The sequence below is a fragment of the Macrotis lagotis genome, chromosome 1 (assembly GCF_037893015.1).
Source record: "Macrotis lagotis isolate mMagLag1 chromosome 1, bilby.v1.9.chrom.fasta, whole genome shotgun sequence".
Taxonomy (NCBI): Eukaryota; Metazoa; Chordata; class Mammalia; order Peramelemorphia; family Peramelidae; genus Macrotis; species Macrotis lagotis.
In genome coordinates, this window is record NC_133658.1 from 460,700,374 (window position 1) to 460,719,147 (window position 18,774).

An 18,774-nucleotide genomic window follows, 5' to 3' on the forward strand; every position below is an offset into this window, starting at 1 on the left:
TATCAGTTTTAGATCAACCGGCCTTCTGTAATACATCATGAGCATGTCTATTTTAACATACTTGTCTCTTTGACCAATTTCTTTTTTTCTTTTTATTATCTTAGTACTAAAACTTTCACTTCAGATTGTATTTCATCAGAACAGTTCAACTAAAATTTCACTATGATTGTGAAGTCTAGAAGTGTTTACAGTTGAAGAAAACAAATTTTTCATAACCTAAGAAAAATATTTTATATGCATATATATACTAGATTTCATATATGCATAACTAGCCAAAGGATTTTTATAAAATAAAGGATTTCTTTTAATTACTTTCTACTTTGTGATTTGCCTGTTTCCATGATAACATTTGCAATGCTTGGGTTGGTGTTCAGGTTTCTCTGGAATATCTTTTTTCATTTCAAGGAATAAGGAATGGAGTATCCTTAGGTTATAGAGGAACTTTAAAAATCTATTTATCAAATCCTCATCCATTTTCCAAAGACTGTAGTAGAGGAATTATGGTGACAAGGTGTTGGTGAAGAATACTGGCATGTCTATTCCTCTTAAAAGTTTGAGGTCAATATTATGCTGTTTAAATTCACCCTAGTACCTAAATGGAATTGAAGTGCACAGGAGACCAGAAAATGGAAGGAATATAATAATTTTAACTTTAAAGGGTGGTAGATAAAAGACATCTTGAGCCTCTCTCCCATCCAATTTCCTGAACAGTACAGGAGAGCCTTGAAGTGGGGACAAAATGCTATAGGAGTTGGTACAAAGAATTATAACTGCAATAAGATAAATTTAGAACCATTTTTTAAAATGTTTAAAATTTTTAAAAATCAGCCATAATTTTATTAATTGTCTCTCAATTTGATTTGTCTTATCTTTCTGTGGTGAATATTTTATGAATCTATCGATTTTCATTTTTCCTTGCATTGGTGATTAACCCAATTTCTCATGATTTGAGGATATCTTTTCTGTTTTAACATCGATCATTACATGGACTTCATTGCAGAAATTTTGTAATGCTGTTATGATTATCATTGTCATTTGCATAGATTGTTGTTTGACCCACCACTTATTTAGTATTTCATGAAGAAACTTTATGATTTAGTATTTAATGAAGAAATTTTATGATTTAGGCCAATCCCTCTCATTTCAAAGATGATTTACTGAATTTTTATGGGGGCAACTGAAAAGCCCCAAAATGTATGTACTTGTGATATACTGAAATGCATAATCTTTAAGTCACTTTTTTGTATGATGGAATAATCCTACAAGTTCAGAATCCTAAGGGTATGCTTATAATCTATTTGCAGTTTCAAAATATTTTTAGTCATTGTGATATTTTTTTTCTAGAAAATTCATCAGTGCAATTGAGTAATGCAAGCACTGCAATGTTGAGACTTTCATTCCTTTTGTATGACTACAATTCTTTATTTCCATGACTGAGGCAACACATTTTGCTTCTATTTTCAATTTCCAACCTCTGCAAAATACAGCGATCAGCTTCCTCCCATATCTCTAGGTAAGGATCAAGGAACAGAATCTGAAAGTTTCTTCAAAATTTTATCATGTGCTGAGTGGGAGGAACATAACCAGAACAACAGTGTACAACTTAACAACAAAGGGTGATGATCAAACTTGATGGACTTGCTCATTCCATCAGAGCAATTGTCAGGGACAATTTTAGGGAATCTGTAATGGAGAATACAATCTGTATCCAAAGAAAGAACTATGGAGTTTAAACAAAGACCAAGGATTATTATCTTCAATTTTTAAAAAGTTGTCTAATGTATTAGGTAATTTTGCTATATTTAGGATTTTCTTTCTTCTTTAAGGATATGTTTTTTTCTTTAAACACATTTAATTTTGATCTATGCATTTCATGGAAACAAATGTAAAGACTATCAGATTGACTTCTGTTGGAGGAAGGGGAGAAAGAAGGGGAGGGTTTGCAAAATTCAAAGTCTCGCAAAAAAATGATTGGTAGAAACTACTACTGTATATAATTGGAAAACAAAATATAAGCCAAAAAAATTATCCCATGAACTTATGGGAGGTTATACAAAGCTAGATAACCTTTAGTATATTTATATATAAACATTATATAAATATATAAAGTAGACTAGACAGAAACAAACCAAAGTACATTGGAAGTCAACTTATACCAAAGTACACAGGAACTAATCCAGAAAAGACATCAGCAGTTAACAAGTGGTATCCTTATTTTCAGATGAGGTGGGAGGGCGTGAATAAGGAGTCTCAGAGAGGCTGCCCATAGCATGTAGATAAGGGTACCACCAAGTTCTCTCAGGGTCTATCATCATTCCCTTCAGGACAACATCTCAAAAAAGTTATTTTCCAATCAAAGGAGGATCAAATTCATAGGGACATTTTCTAGAGTTTAGTGATGTTAAATGATTCAGTGTTAAAGCAACAAGCACATTTGATCAAGCCAGGAATGCAACCTGCTCTTGGAGACTCCCTTTTTACTTCCTGGGTTGCTTTGGGTGTATCATTTGGTATCGTAATCATGGCCTGATTCTCCTATAATCAAAGAACCTTCCAAGGGTTCTAATGAAAAATTTAAGAAAAACATCCTTTTCCAAAATATTATATATTTTTAATATTTAAGTGAGACAGAATATTTCAAGAATTCTTTTTTTTTATTTAAGGGAAATAGTTCATCATAGTATCCAGTATTTGAATAAATGGAAGAGACATTCTTCCATGCCAATGAGTTTATTAAAATTTCCATATGTGAAAATTTCATTATCATCACTACCATTTTCTAGTGAAACAAATTCTAACCTACATAGGTTAATCTAATCTAATCTATATAGGCTTAATCTATAGAACATTCCCCAATTACCACACTTGGAGAAACTCCCCTTGAAAAGAAGTATGTGATCATAAAAAGATGAATACTCTCCAACTGAAATTTAATATAGAGATTTAACTTTTAGATAGAAAAGAAACAAAAAAAAATCTGGAATCTACTCAGTTGATGACCCTGATAAATTCATTAAAATTATGGTCATATTTGTAGAATTCATGAGAAATATAGTCATTGGAGCAACATAGTGATTCAATAATTAGTGAAATTCTTATGTCACTGAAATCTTGAGGAAGTTTTGAAATTTTGAGGAAGTTCTCACACAAAGGAAAGATATTTAGTTCCAGTCTGATTTATGAATATATGAAAGAACCCTTCATGTTTTTCAGTAATCTTCAGTAATTGCAGGAATGAAGCTCAGCCATGTCTGTGACCTATCAGTTGACTATATCTAATGTTAAATATGATGCTACAGTTCAGGCCAGATTGCAGAGGCAGTTGCTTTGGGGTAGATTGGTGAATAAGCCCTTAGGGCTTTATTTTCATTATTCATTCCACCATATAATTGAGTCTCTGTGAGACTTGATTTGCACAATGCTTTATCCAAATTGGTAGACAAAGCTATTAATATCAAACTTTCTAGCTTAACTTTTCAATTTCCATAATGAGTTACCTAAAGGGTTACTCTAAACACTTAGTGCTACATTATGGATTACGTAGATTAGTCAGAATTTTCTTGGTTTTTTTAAATCGCTCAATGATTTGGTGATTCTGATTTGAACTTCTGTCTTTACAGAGGAACATAACATTTATGGAGCAATCAGAAGGAAAAAAGAAGACTGTCTTATGGATTTGAATATGGAACTGAAAAAGAATTATGGTTCTGAGAGGAGCAGGGGATAATGATTCATGGTACATTTCTAATTTAGCCAATCTTTTTTTTTTTTAGGTTTTTGCAAGTCAAACAGGATGCATTTATATATTGGTCAATAACAAAGTTTTAGACTTATCGTGGAATCTTATTGTTCTGGGTAGTGTTAGTTCAGTGCCTTTGCACTTCAGAGAGATTGCCTAACAGTGATATTGCAAACTGCATTTATTGCAGTAACTGGGAATTGCCTAAGAAGTCTTATCAGATGGTTGGGGTTGAACTATGCTCTTGTGCTCTGCACCCTGCACTAGGCCCCAAGGGAAAGAGACATTTGCTGAAATCTTTCCTTGATATCGTATGTGGGAAAATGTTCTACTCTGTCTTTTTGTGGGTTCTATCACTTCAGAATCTATTTAGAGGTTTGATTATAGCTGTTTATATGAGGGAAGCTCGAAAGGGCTCAGGGTAGTTCCTGGATTCTGCCATCTCTCTTTGAATTCTTTTAAAAATTATGAGTTTGGAGATAAAGGCAACATCCATAACAGGTAAGACATATGTTCAGAAAGTAAAAACAGTTTTTAGGGAAATATAGTCTGCCTCTGCCACCCACACTTCTTCTATTCCTCTTCAGGGCCTGTCTAGGTGTAAAGAGTGATTGAGGCAAGGGCCTTATCCAAAGTTGCAAATAAGCTTATTGCTCATTTAAAAATTTTTTCACTTCAGAACTATTTTTTCACTCTTCTAGGAAAAGGAAATCTAGCTCAATAGAGATCACCAAAGGTCCCAAAAGTAGAATGAGTGGTGAGTTTCTTCACATTCTTTCTCTTCTTGCTGATTTCATTCTATACACAGTTATCTGAGACATCTAGAGATTACAACCAGTTTTAGTACATAGATTTACAATAGCAGCCTAAGCTAGAAAAATGATTTCTTTGAAGAATTCCCCTTATAAAAAGAACACTTTGAAATCATTGCTAATCCCAGTTTAGAATAGTAAACAAGGACATTCTATACTTGAGAAATTTCAAAAGATTCCACAGGAGTCTTTTAATGCAGCTGAGAAAAGAATTGCTGCTACAATACACTTTCGAACCTTGTGCTCCAAAAATGGAGGTGGGGGGGTGGGTTCTAAGTCACTGTGGCAAAAATCATTTAGCACAGAGCTATCATTTTACATTTTACTTTGCAATTTATTACTTTAAATCAGTTTCAATATGTAATAAGCAGACTTTTGTAACTTATTGAAGGAAAATGTTTCCACAGCATGATAAGATTAAAAACTATGGCTTTACTCATCTTTCCTTCCTTAGTCATCCAGTTGGAGTCAATGTTTTACATAGGTTTATTGAACTTCAACAGGAGAAGAAAAATATGATTTACATCATCATGACAGAAAATTTAACTTTTTGCTCCTATATACTTTGAGAATTACCTGTCTTATTACACAGGAGAATTGACAAGTCATCCACTTGAAAATGTAAAGGGTTATAAAGTCCCTAAAAATAATGAAAGCTCATCTTTATGGAGAGCTTTAAAGTTTGCTAAGAAATTTACATAGGTTATCTTACAATTATAACAACCCTGGTATGATATTATTCTTAACTCTATTTTATGGATGTGGAAAGAACCAGAAAAAAGGCCAAATGATTGGCCATGTTCACAAAGTGATTTAAGTGTCTGAGACAGATTAGAATTCAAAGTGATAAGACTTTTTCACTTCAGAGGCAATACATTATACACTGTGTACCTGGATGCTTTTTTATATAATCTAAGTGACCAAAACAACCCACAGTAAAGTCCTCATTTTCATTCACAGCAACTTGTTGTGAAATGATATATGCTGAATAATTCATTCCATCTGGAAGATGAAATGAGTATACATTTGTTTGAGTAGCAAGGTGTTTTAGTCCTGGGTCCTGAGATAGGAAGAATCATTTTGGGGAGTTGAAATGAAAAAATGAAAAAAATATCACCTAGAGAAGCAATTATATAGAATATCACACAAGTAGAACAATAACTACTTTGGGGCAGATGGTGTATCCTTTTTTCATTTTCTGATACTGAGTACCTCTGTCAGTGTAGATATTTAATATGAAGGAAAAGCAAACTGAATAAAAACAGCTCACGTAAAACAATTTTAGATTTTTTTTGATATTATTAATCCAAAGTTTTAAAATAAACTAGGCTACTTATATGATTTAGTGCTCAGTATTTGCAGGGATCCAGGGGCCCTGGCCTAATTATTAGGGGTTGCAAAATCCTGAGTCTGCATGAATGAAAGAAAAGTACAGATAGAAATACCTCCATTTATTCAACATATAGGCAAATCATAAGAAACCTCTGGCCTTATAGAATTGCCTAGCTATTTTGTCATTTTAATATATTGTATCCATACTTAAAACTTTCTGTATTTTTTATTTATAGCCCCAGATAGACAAGAAGTTGAATTTTGCTTGTCTGAGTTAACATTTAGGATTATTTATATAGTAAGAAGGAAGCAGATATTCATCCTCTTCAAAGGTGATTTCCCAGTTTAGCTCATAACATTGTTATAATTTGATTGGGAATAATAACAGAGACATATCAAATTGATTCAGAAAATGAACAAAGTGTTGGTGAAAAAATGATCTCTTCCATACACTCAATTATCAATTTAAAACTAGGATTTCATTTGAAAATGTTTTACTCCCTATTCTGGAACAACCAATTCCAGGGCATTTCCTAACATCAAGAATGATTCCGCATCAATATTGAGTGGTGTGACCACATTCTTTTTGTTCTTCTGATTTATTTCTATCGAGAGTTATCTGAGAAACCATGAGATTATTTACCAATAGCAGCCTAATCTAGAATATTTTATCTTTGAGAAATTCCCCTTGCAGAAAGGATACCACCAAATCATTGTTAGGAATAGTAAACAAGGACTATCCCTGCTTTGGAACATTCAGAAGATTCTACAAGAGTCCTTAAATTCAGCTGACACAAAAATCACTGCTATAATACCCTTTTGAACTCCAAAAAAAAAAAAAAAACCACCAAATGGGACCATAAGAGAGATAGAAACAAGAACATGAAAAAGAATAGCCTTTTATATGGCCCCTAGAAAAAAAATGATTTAGTATAGCATAAAACAAATAGGATAATAGCTACTTGGGAACTAATGGTGTATTCTAATTTTATTTTTCTTTATTGAGCACCTCTGTCAGTGTAAATGGCAATTTCACATAAAAGATTTTAATGAAAACAAGACTATTCTTATGAATTAATGATAAATTTTCTGAGAGCCAGTGAATCTGGGTTGAGGGGGGATGTAACATGCCGAGTCTGCATCAGTGGAAGAGAAACACCTCCACTTAATCATCAGATTGTCCAGTCATAAGAAACTTCAAGCTTACAGAACTGCCCAGTTCTATCCTTTCATTTTAATTGTGTTGTGAATACACTTTAAACTCTTTTTTATTTTATGGCTTATAGCTCTGGAAAGACAAGGAGTCAATTTCTCTCATTCCTGGTATGATACTACTAGGAGAGATGTATAATCTTAGAAGATGAGTTTCCAGTTTTACCTATAACGTTATTAGAATTAGACTTGGAGTGAGAACTGGGATACAGTGAATAGATTCTTTCAGAATGTGAAGAAACTATTAATGAAAAATGATCTCCATCATATTGTGTCTTATAAATTACCTTTCCAAGTGACATTAAACAAGTAGTATTTAAAATCTGAATGGCTACTGCTGCTAAGATGGAAGTGAACAGATCTATGTGACTGCCTTTAAAAGGTCTATTACCTCTAAATTTAACAATCCTTAGAATATTACATTTTAGTGTCTAATTGTCTCCACTTTCTGGTACATTTACTGAAAATGTATGAAAGCTGTGTCTGTAGTAACTAGGTTATAGTATCTCTTGGTAAGAAAGGCTTATGAGACCAGTAGGGTTCAGTTTTACTCATGATTCAAGACTAAAGTCAAGAATGATTTGGCAATACATTTCTATCTGCAAGGTATAACCATCAAACATCACTAAACAAATACTTTAGGGAAATAGAAACTTATGAAATTCACAGTATTTGGATATTCAGTTGTTCACATCTATAATTACCCAAAATTTACTATACTCCACAAAAATATTATCAGGTTTGTCATAATATGGTCATATTAAAGAAATGCTTTTGAATTCCTTCAAAGTAAACCTCATTCTGAGTTTACTTCTTCTAGGTTGCTAAACTGAGGAAAGCATAAAAACATCTAATATATTTTATATATATGTTATAAAATATATAATAAGCATGGTGAAAGAAGGAAAAACTCATTTTTCTTTTCTATATTTGATATGGTATTGAGAATGGTTCAGTTCATTAGACCTCAAGGAAGCATTCTAAATTGACCCTCTTCCATACCTTATCCTTCTTTTCTTACCTCACTTGTATTTATGACTCCATTAATCTACAAGAGATTGAATACTTATAAGATTTAATATTAAAGCTGTCAAGACCTTCAAAATCCTGACTGTGGCTCCTTGGAAATGAAATTCTTTTTTGGTTTCTTATACTTTTTCTCTTTGACCTGATAATTCTGGAATTTGGTTACCATATTTTTTGGAGATTTCACTTTAGGATCTCTATTAGGAGGTGATTGGTAATTTTTTTTCAGTTATGATTTTACTCTTTTGTCTTAGGATATCAGGAAAATTTTCCTTGTTGATTTCTTGAAAATTCAGACTCCTTGCTTTCTGGTCACCAGTCCATTAATTCTTAAGATTATCTCTCCTGAATCTATTTTCCAATTCAATCACTTTTTCCAATGAACATTTAACATCCTCTCCTATTTTTTTCTTTTTATTTTGTTTGAATGCTGCTTTATGTAGCATACAGTCATTAATTTCCAAGGACCCAATTCTCCTTTTTAGGACTTATTTTCTTCAGTTATTAGCCTTTATATCTCCTTTTCTGGTCAATTCTGTTTTTTAAAGGATTTGTTTTCTTTAGTGAAAATTTTCTCCATTTGGACATTCTATTGTTTAAAGAGTTACTTTCACCATTCATTTACCCAAATTTATTTTTGAAGAAGTTGATATCTTCAATAAGCACTTCCTTTTCCAATCTGTCAACTCCAGTGGTGGTATTCAGCCAATTCCCACTGATTTGGCAGATCATATACCTAATATTATGCTGAGTTCTGTGAACTGGTTATTAATTTATTTGAATCCCAACATTGTTGACTCTATCTTGCATAACTCTCATTTCTTTTCCCAATGTTTCTACCTGCTACTTAAAGTTCTTTCTGAGCTTTTCCAAGAGTACTTTTTGAGTATGAAAAGAATTCATATTCCTCTGTGGAATTTCATTTCTAGGCCTTTTTTCAATTCCTCTGTAATGTTTTCATCTTCCCTATTGTGCTAAGAGCTATTACGGTCACGGCTTTTTTCTATCTCTTACTCATTGTCAAGACTATTTTATGATATTCAAATTATACTCTACTCCTTGGCCAGAGGGATACTGCCCAAAGCTTTTCATGCAGAGATTCATTGGCTTATTCATGGACTTTTAGAATTGGGGCCTCAGGTGCTAGAGGCTTGCCCAGTGTATTAGAGTAGCCAAGCCTAGTCCTACTGGCTGTGTTGGGCTTCTGAGACTTGCCATTTGCTCTCTATGCTGAGACTGGAAATCTCACAATTGACCTGCAGTGCTGTAGGCTGGTGAACCTGGATCTAGGGGCCTCAGCTGCTGATTTTTTCTGTGCCAGAAGGACGTCTGCATTCTATAGCTAGAACCTGCCTGAGCTGGTCTCTGATCCCTATATTGGGTGCTGAGGGAAACAGACAGACCTTTCCTGAAGTCCTTCTCAAATTTCATAATCAAGAAAATGCTCCACTATTTTCTGGGTTCTATTACTCCAGAATCTGTTGACAGCTTGATTTAAAGTTGTTGGGGATTTTTGGAAGCTATGAAGAGCTCAAGGAAGTTCTTAGCTTCTCTCTGCCATCTTTACTGGAATTTCTTGAAAATCATGGGTTTGATGATAAGGACAATATTCATGACAGGTGAGATATATGTTCAGAAAGTCAAAATATTTTTTCAGTTCAATTCCTCTTCCAGGGCCTGTCTAAATGGAAAGAATTATTGAGGTAAAGATCTTGTCCAAATTTATCACTTTAAAACTAGAATTTCACTACAAACTTTTTTTATTTACTCTTCTAGGATCACCAGTTCATGGTCATTAGAAAGAGAAGAAAATCCTAGAGATATCATGGGTGGTAAGATGACTTTCTTTTTGTTCTTGCTGATTTTGTTCTAGCTACTTAGATTATTTACCAATAGCAGCCTAATCTAGAGAATGATTTCTTTGAGGAATTCCCCTGGTAAAAAGAATACCACAAAAACTGGGGAGTTACTAAGTTGCAGTACAAAAATCAGCTTCAGCAAAGCTAAATTTTTGCTTGGTATTTTGGAGCTTTAAATAAGCCATGATGTATTTTAAGTAGAATTTTGTAACTAACTGAAAGACAATGTTTTTTTACAGCATCATAAGACTACATATACAATGGTCTTAATCATCTTTCCATTCTTAAGCATCCAATCAAAGTAGATGGCTCATCCATGTTTCCTGAAGTGATTTTAAGAAAGGTTGTAAAACCTCTCTTAATAATCATAGTTAACCTTGATGTTTGCTACGAGCTTTATAGAAGCCACCATACTAATTTATCACAACAACTGGTATGATACTATGCTTACCCTATTTTATAGATGTGGAAAGAACCTGAAATAAAGCCAAGAGACCTGACTATATTAGCACAGCTATTGAGTGTCTGAGGAAGATTAGAATTCAGGAAAATAAGCCTTAGTCACTTTAGAGCGATACATTATGTCCTGGACCACCAAGATATCTTCCACTACATAATCCAACTGACTAAAACTGCCAGTAGTAAAATCCTCCTTTCATTTCTTCTTTGTCATATAGTAACTTGATGTGCAATGATATATCCTGAATATTGCTCTCCAGGTAGATGGAAGGAATGAGCATACTTTTTTCATGAACAACAGGTGGTACAGTACATAAATTGCTGACCCTGAAAATAGGATTACTGAGACAATTACTTACCAGTGTGACACTGGCCAAGTCACTTAAACTTCATTGCCTCAGTTCCTCTTCTGAACATGAGCTGGACAAGAAAATGGCAAATCACTCCAGTATCTTTGCAGAAAAAAAATGGATTCATGAAGATACAGAAACATGTAGAATATTTAAAACAATAAAACTTTTGAATAACACATAATGAAACAGCCATTTGCAGCTTTAAACAAGTAAAACATTAGCTATCTGAGGGGCAAATGATGAGTTTTTTTCCCACTGGGCTTACTTGGCATCCCTGACAGTCTACATATTTTTTCTTTTTATGGAATTGCTCATTATTTAGTATAGCAAATGCAATCTGAGTTACAAATAGATTATATCAAAAAGTTTTAGAATTCACACCATTTTTGTATTAGGGTTTTTTAATGTAACTGACACTACTCATATGAATAGATGATAAATTTTGGTGGAAGGCAAGAACTAGATACTAGTGCTTAAGGGCTGCTAAATCTGTGGCTTCTATAAGTGGAAGAAAGTCCATGTTCTCTATTGGCCAGGCTTGAGAATCTTGTGGACTTAATGAATTGCCAAGCTTTATAGTGTCATATAAAGTAAAAACTTTATATTATTTAATACCTTGTGTCAAAACACTGATACTCTTTATTTATAGATGAAGGGGCAATGAGATTCATCATTCCTGTTACAAAAACAACACTAAATATCAAAGGAGCAGTTTATAGATCCACTTGGTAGCCTTCCATTTTTGCAAATCACTAAATTAGAATAACCTTTGCAGTGAGGATCAGGATAATTTAAATAGATTTATTTTAGAAAGCACCCATTTTTAGATTTGTTGACTTATTTCAATAACAAAAACCACTCTCTGAGTTGTGAACTTTTATTTGCAATAATGTGGGAGAAAAGAATTTAACATGATATACTCTTTATACTTCAAGGAAAGTATCAATTTATTCTACTTCTACGTCTGAGACAATTTATTTGAGCACAACTTACTTGGACTAAATGAACTATTGCTATAACATCTCTAACCCTATCCTCTGAATCTTACCCTGCCTTACTAAAGCAGAGGACTTTATGATCTGTTGATAAATCCCAGGCTTATCTTTGCAGACTTCTTTGGCAAAAGACATGCTTTAAACAAGTAAAGAATTCTTTTTTAACAAGGGAGGTGTGGACGTGAGAGAAAGACAAACATCAATAAATGCCTTTATACTCATTTTTACCATTGTGAACATTTCTCTGAAAAAGAAATCAATGAAAGGAAGCTATGCTATTATTATAAGGTTTTCTCTGTGGGAATAATTATGACTACTAATTGATTTACATTCTTTATTTAAATCACTTGCTTCATTGCATTCTTTGCTCTAAGAGTGATGAATTAGATTCCATTTTAAGCAAATATGATGGTCATTAATGAGTTTGATTGTTTTATTTCATTTAGGTAAATTAGAACCATTATAACCATTCATACTTTGGTGTTCAGTTCTTAAAATATCTCTGTATTTTCTCAACTATAAATTAGATGCAGAATTTTTATGGCAATTTTATCTGAGAATCATTTGCTATATTTGCATTTCTCTGTTTTTGTGTCTCTTTTTCTTTTCTCTTGCTATCCTCTACTCCACACTGCATGCTTTTGACTGGACAGTTGAGCAACACATTCCATCTCATCCCAAAAAGTTTGCATACAATGACTTAATAAGATTTCTGGACAGAGCTGCCACACTTAAGAATCTCTAATGTGGGAAGAAATTAGGTAGTAGAAAAGTGGTAGGTTAGCAAAAGTGTCCAGAATCAAGTCTAAGGAAGGGATCAGCAAGTTGACATGTGACATTTTCTTTGTTCAAGGCAGGAAAAAGGAGTGGCTAATGGTCCTAGGAGAGGACCTAGAGAGCTCCTTGAATTTCAACCACTTAATTTAAGTAGGAATTCACCATTCCTTGGGTTGTTCCATTTAGGGCAGCTCAAGAAAACAATATGAAATTCACTAGAGGAAGACCAAGTTAAAAGAAATTTTTTTTAAGGGATAAGCTTGAAATAATTAGAAATTGAAAGCATGCCCTTCAGTTCAGTAATGGCTGATCAAATTGTGGTATATGAAAGTAAGGGAATAAGAAATGAAAAACAGGCATATTTCAGAAAAATCTGGAAATAATTCCAAAATAAGCAGAACCAAGAAAACAACTGGACATAGTAACAGTAACAGCGTGTGTCAATCAACTATGAATGACTTATCTCTTCTAAGCAATACAATACAGTCAAGACATTTACAAAGGACTTGGGATAGATACTATTATCCACATCCAAATATGGAATTTATGAGCTCTGATTGCAGATCAAAGCCTACATTTTCACTTTGAGTTGTGCCTGAGTGTGTGCTTCTCCTTCTGACCAATTTCTTCTTTCCCATCTCTTACTACCATGGCATTATATGATTGCACACATAATCAAATTGTCAAAATCTTATCACATTGAATGCTAAAAATTGTCTCTACATAGAATTCAAAAAAATAAAGTACCATTTTTGAAAAGAGCATGATTGCCATGGCACAAAAGAGGCCTTAGGGATACATCTGAAACAGTTGCCTGAGATGAAAAAAGTATGATTGCATTGACTAAACTCCCAGCTAAGAAATCTCCCACTGCTACATGGGCTTCTTTTCAACATTATTTTCTTAGATGCTTAAAGGAAAGAGGGATAAAGTTGAACTTTTGAGTGTTCAGGTGGAAAGTAAATATGAGTGATTGCAAAGCATGAAGTCTGCACTTCCTGACTCAGAAAGGGAAACTTCATTTAGCTGAACTTCCTTTTTTCCAGCAGTATAATGCTAGGAAGGTCAACTTTCCTATCCTCTTCCCTTGATGTCTCCAGTGCAGTTCTAAAGTACTACCACCATGCTGCCAATTTCTATAAAAACAAAGCACTTCCTCACAATATAACAGACTAGTAATGAAAATTTGAAACAATCTTTTCAATTCTTCTCTGCCTTTCCAATATTAAGTAGCAATTTTAGGCTATCTCTTCACCAAGCAACTCCTTTATATTTTTTAAAAATTGGAAATTTGATCAGTCCTAACAAAAGACAATCTCCAAGGAAAATGACAACTCTCAGGGCAAGCTAGATATAGGTTCAGAAAATAAAAATGTTTATGGATATATAGTGATCCCTAGTCACTACCAATTGAATTTTTCTTCCAGGGTCTGTCTTGGGGAAAAATGAACTAGTAGAATCCTTTCCCAAAATTGCTTATTTGCTTGTCATTTTAGAACCTGAATTTCATTTCAAATGTGTTTATTTACTATTATAGGCATGTCACATTGCCCCTAATGCCAGAAATTAATGAAGATCAGTATCTATTATAAGTGATGAATTTCTAGATTTTTTTCTTGATTTCATTCTATATAGTCATTGAAAGAATATTGTGATTAAAACCCAATTTATTGCAATAACTTATTTATCAATAGCATCATAAGCTAGATTTCAAAAATGACATTCTTTGAGGAATTCTCTTTGTAAAAAGAATACCAAATGATAGCTAATTACCAACTTAGGAAGAGTAAGAAAAGACAATCCATGCTTTGGACACTTTCAAAGGATTCCACAAGAGTCCTTCACTGCAAATGACATAAGAGTTGTTGTTACAGTAACATTTGGAACTTTGCAGCCCCAAAACTATGGATTTATTTATTGACAGAGGCCAAAATAACCTAGAGTAAATTAGGCTGTCTAAGGTTGACTTTGATATGCATTAAGTAGAATTTTGCAAATTACATAAATATCAAATTTATAGTATTTTATCATTACAGTCATGGCCAAATTCATTTATTATTCAATTTTCCAATCAGTCTATGTCTCTTATATGTTTGCTTAATTGAATTTAATTCATAAGGGGAAGAAAGCTCTGAGTTAAATGATAAATAAATTTGGGCATTTAACCTCTTTTTTACTTTGGGAATGATTTAGAATTACCCTATTATGAGAATTGTTGTGGAAGTAAAGAGAGACTGTAAAGATCTCTGATAATAATCAGAGCTAAGATTTATGTAGAACTTTAAGGTGTGCCAAGAGCTTTATATATGTTATCTTCCTCCATTAGAACACTAACCCTGTTGTGATACTGTTTTGTTTTGTTTTTTTAGTTTAGTTTTGGTTTGTTTTGCAAGGCAATGGGGTTAAGTGGCTTGCCCAAGGCCACACAGCTAGGTAATTATTAAGTGTCTGAGGCCCTCAGGTACTACTGACTCCAGGGCCAGTGCTCTATCCACTGTGGCACCTAGCCACCCCATGATAATGGTATTCTTACCTGGGTTTTATATGTGTGGAAAGAGGCTGAGAGAAACCAAGTGACTTGTCCCTGGTCAAACAGCTATGGTAGCATACCCAGGTAGCTGAGCCTATGTCTCCTTGAGTCTATACTAGTGAATGAGCAACAACCTGAGCCCAAGCCATGTACCTCCCTGCCTGGCATTTTGTAGATTGCTTATGCTGAGCCTCTTTCTGATAACAACGTCATGGAATCAGTGTTTGTTTTGCTGAAACCCTACTTTGTTGGTGTTCAGCTACCACTGAGGAGGGAGGGCCAAAAGCAGTTTTGTATTTATGCTATTAAGTATTAAGTCTCTTTTTGTTTTGTTGATTTTTGAAGTGTTTTTTTCTTTCCACCATCCCCAGCCTTGGAATGACTTCACTGATTATTTTATAGCAACAGAAGGAGGGTTATTTCATTATTTTTAGAGAGGCAAGTTTGGGGTCTGTAAAGGTACACATTAGTATTTTCCTGGCTTATGCAAAAAATGGAAAGTCTTTCATGAAGTATAATTTTTTGTACAGGAATGAACCGGAACATGAAAAAATTAAAAATTAAAAATTAAAAATTTTCATTAAAAATTTTATGAGACTTCTATTCATTTTATTCTATATTTCTATATTTGAATCTTACTCTTCACCATGTAAGATGAACTTATTTAAGATCAGAACTTGACTATAATTTGAGTAGACCAAGTTGTCAAGGATCAACTTCTGTGGCCCTTTATTATATATTTGATATATGCCTATGGGAACATCCCCTATGAATCTTTTTGTTCTTTTTATCAATTTATACAACAATTTAGCCACCATCTGAAGATACATAAATATATATTGTTGATATGGAATACATCCCCATTCCTGTATCCCAGTCTGTTTGTAAGCTGTTAAAAATTTCTGTAAGGATGAAAAAAAATTTTGAAGGGCTATATTGCAAGGAAATTTGCCTAAATTCATCTGGCTATTACTGATGAAAATTATGATTTATGGAGTGATTTTGAGTCATTGATTGAGTCATTGATTAAGAGTTTACATAGGTATTTAAAGAGGAAAATTGGTATTTGTATAAACAAAAAGAAAATCTCTTCAACCTAGAGCTTCTTTTCACAGAAAGATTCTCAAAGCATCCAAACATAAAAGATCCTGCATTCTCTACTGTACTTGTCTGTGTTAAGTGAAGTAAATCAGATTATTATTTAAGGTAATTAGGGAATACATTCAACTGAATTGGAGTTACCTTATCAGTGATAGCTTTGAGTTTTAGATACATAATATGTTCGGATATTGCTGTGCTCCTAAATTTTCTTTTCTTGTGAATGTGTAATAATTTTATCAGTTATGATTACTAGTAAGGATCATTTAAGAAATTGTTACCTTGCTGATCCTGTTCCATAGTCTTCTACTTAAAAATAAATTTTAAGTTGTTTTTAAAAAAAGAGAGATACGGTTAGTTATTTTATTTCTGTCAGCATTTGCTATTGATAACAATCATGTCTAACCGATTGCAATTAATGAAACCCTTGGAGACCCTGAATATTCTTTTTGGGGTTTATTCTTTAGGTATGCTATGCCCATGGACCATCCTTAAATAAGCACTTGAAGAGAAAAAGAATCATCAATCAATCAATCAACTCACTAGAAGCTCAATTTCTGATCTTAGGTTAGTAATTTGCTATCATCCCAGGGTCTTAGCAAGCATTCAGTTAGTGCTTGAACTTATGAAATGTATAAGATTCAAATCCTGAAGAATTTCATTTTTCAGAATGACTTGAGCTATATAATTAGAACATATGTAGAAATGTATGCAGGGGTGGCTAGGTGGCACAGTGGATAGAGCACTGGCCTTGGAGTCAGGAGTACCTGAGCTCAAATCTGGTCTCAGACACTTAATAATTACATAACCATGTGGCCTTGGGCAAGCCACTTAACCCCACTGCCTTGCAAAATCTTAAAAAAAAAATGTATGCAAACTGCCAAGAAGTATGATTTTTATATTGATTAATACAAGAGTAAAATGAACTTAATAATGATTCAGTTTCTAGAGAGCCTTTTCACAGGCAGGCTCTGGCCCTGGGAAAACAGTAAAAACAAAGTAATTAGTATAAATATATTTTAATCACAACAGGTCCTACATTTTTTCTCTGAATAATGCTTGTGAAATATATCACTATAACTAGTACGATACTGTTGTATTATCACTTTTTAATGTTTTTTTAAAAGCTATATAATAAACAAATTAAAGATGCCCAATTAAATAGTAAATTAGAAATTCTGAAAATAAAGGGAAAGATTAATAAAATTGAAAGCAAGAAAACCATTGATCTCATATAAACCTAAGAGTTGGTTTTATGAAAAAGCCAATAAAGTAGATAATTTGTTTAAAAGTTGTTAATCTGATTAAAAAAAAAAGACAATCCATATTTCCAAGTATCAAAAATGAAAAGTGTATACTAACCACCAAAGAGGAGGGAATTAAAGACATAGTTGGGAGTTACTTTAGTTCAATTCTATGGATTCAGATCTATGGAAAGGGAACAAATTTATGACCACAAAAGAAATAGAGTGCATTTTAAACTGCAAAATAAATGATTTTGACTATATTAAATCAAAAATGTTTTTCACTAATAAAATCGATGCTGCCAGAATTGGAAGGAATGCAAAAAGTTGAGAAACAATCTTCACAAACAAAAGTTCTGATAAAGGTCTCAATCTCTCTATCAAATTTATAATGTAGGGGCAGCTAGGTGGTGGATAAAGCACCAGCCTTGGAGTCAGGAGTACCTGGGTTCAAATCTGGTCTCAGACACTTAATAATTACCTAGCTGTGTGGCCTTGGGCAAGCAACTTAACCCCATTTGCCTTGCAAAAACCTAAAAAAAAAAAAAATTTATAAGGTTATAAGTCATTCCCCAATTGAAAAAATGGTCAAAGGATATGAACAGACATTTCAAATGAAGAAATTAAAGCTATATATATAAACATATGAAAAATGCTCCAAATTATTATTAGAGAAATGAAAATTAAAACAACTCTGAGGTGTCAGTTCACACCCAATAACCAAGCTGAGAAAAGGGGAAAATGATCAATGTTGGACATTAATTCATTGCTGGTGGAGTTGTGACGTGATCCAACTTTTCTGGAGAGCAATTTGGAACTACACGCATAAAGCAATAAAACTGCTCATACCCTTTGACCCAGAAATTCCTATTCTAGGCCTTAATCCAGAAGAAATCATGAAAAAATGGGGAAAGTTCCATAGATTCTAAGATATTCATAGCAACTCTTTTCATACTGGCAAAGAATTGGAATTTGAGGGGATGCCCATCAATTGGGGAATGGTTAAACAAGTTCTGGTATACAAACGTTATGGAAAACTATTATTCTATAAGAAAGCAAAAATAGTCAAGACTCTAGAGAAGCCTGGAAGGAATGACAGAATCTGATGCTTAGTTAAGGTAGCAGAATCAAGAGAACAATATACACATCAACAATAACATTATGAGATGATCAATCCTGATGGATGCAGTTCCTCTTAGCAGTTCAGAGATCAAGGACAACCCTATTAGACTCTATGGACAATGCTGTCCCCATCAAGAGGAAGAAAAACAAAACAAAACAAAACAAAACAAAACAAAACATTCTTTAGAATCTGAGGAATCATCCAGATTCTAAACA

At 33.3% G+C, this 18,774-nt stretch overlaps 1 long non-coding RNA gene across 1 annotated transcript in view; it reads right to left on the reverse strand.

The window, feature by feature from the left end:
* Nucleotides 1-1,515: 1,515 nt before the first annotated feature.
* Nucleotides 1,516-18,774, reverse strand: part of LOC141506643 (uncharacterized) — a 32,852-nt gene continuing 15,593 nt past the window's right edge. Inside the window, exons 3-4 of the long non-coding RNA XR_012473951.1 lie at nucleotides 10,799-10,891; nucleotides 1,516-9,802 (exon numbers count right to left, since the gene is read on the reverse strand). This is a non-coding gene — a long non-coding RNA (uncharacterized LOC141506643). The remainder of the gene's footprint in view (nucleotides 9,803-10,798; nucleotides 10,892-18,774) is intronic.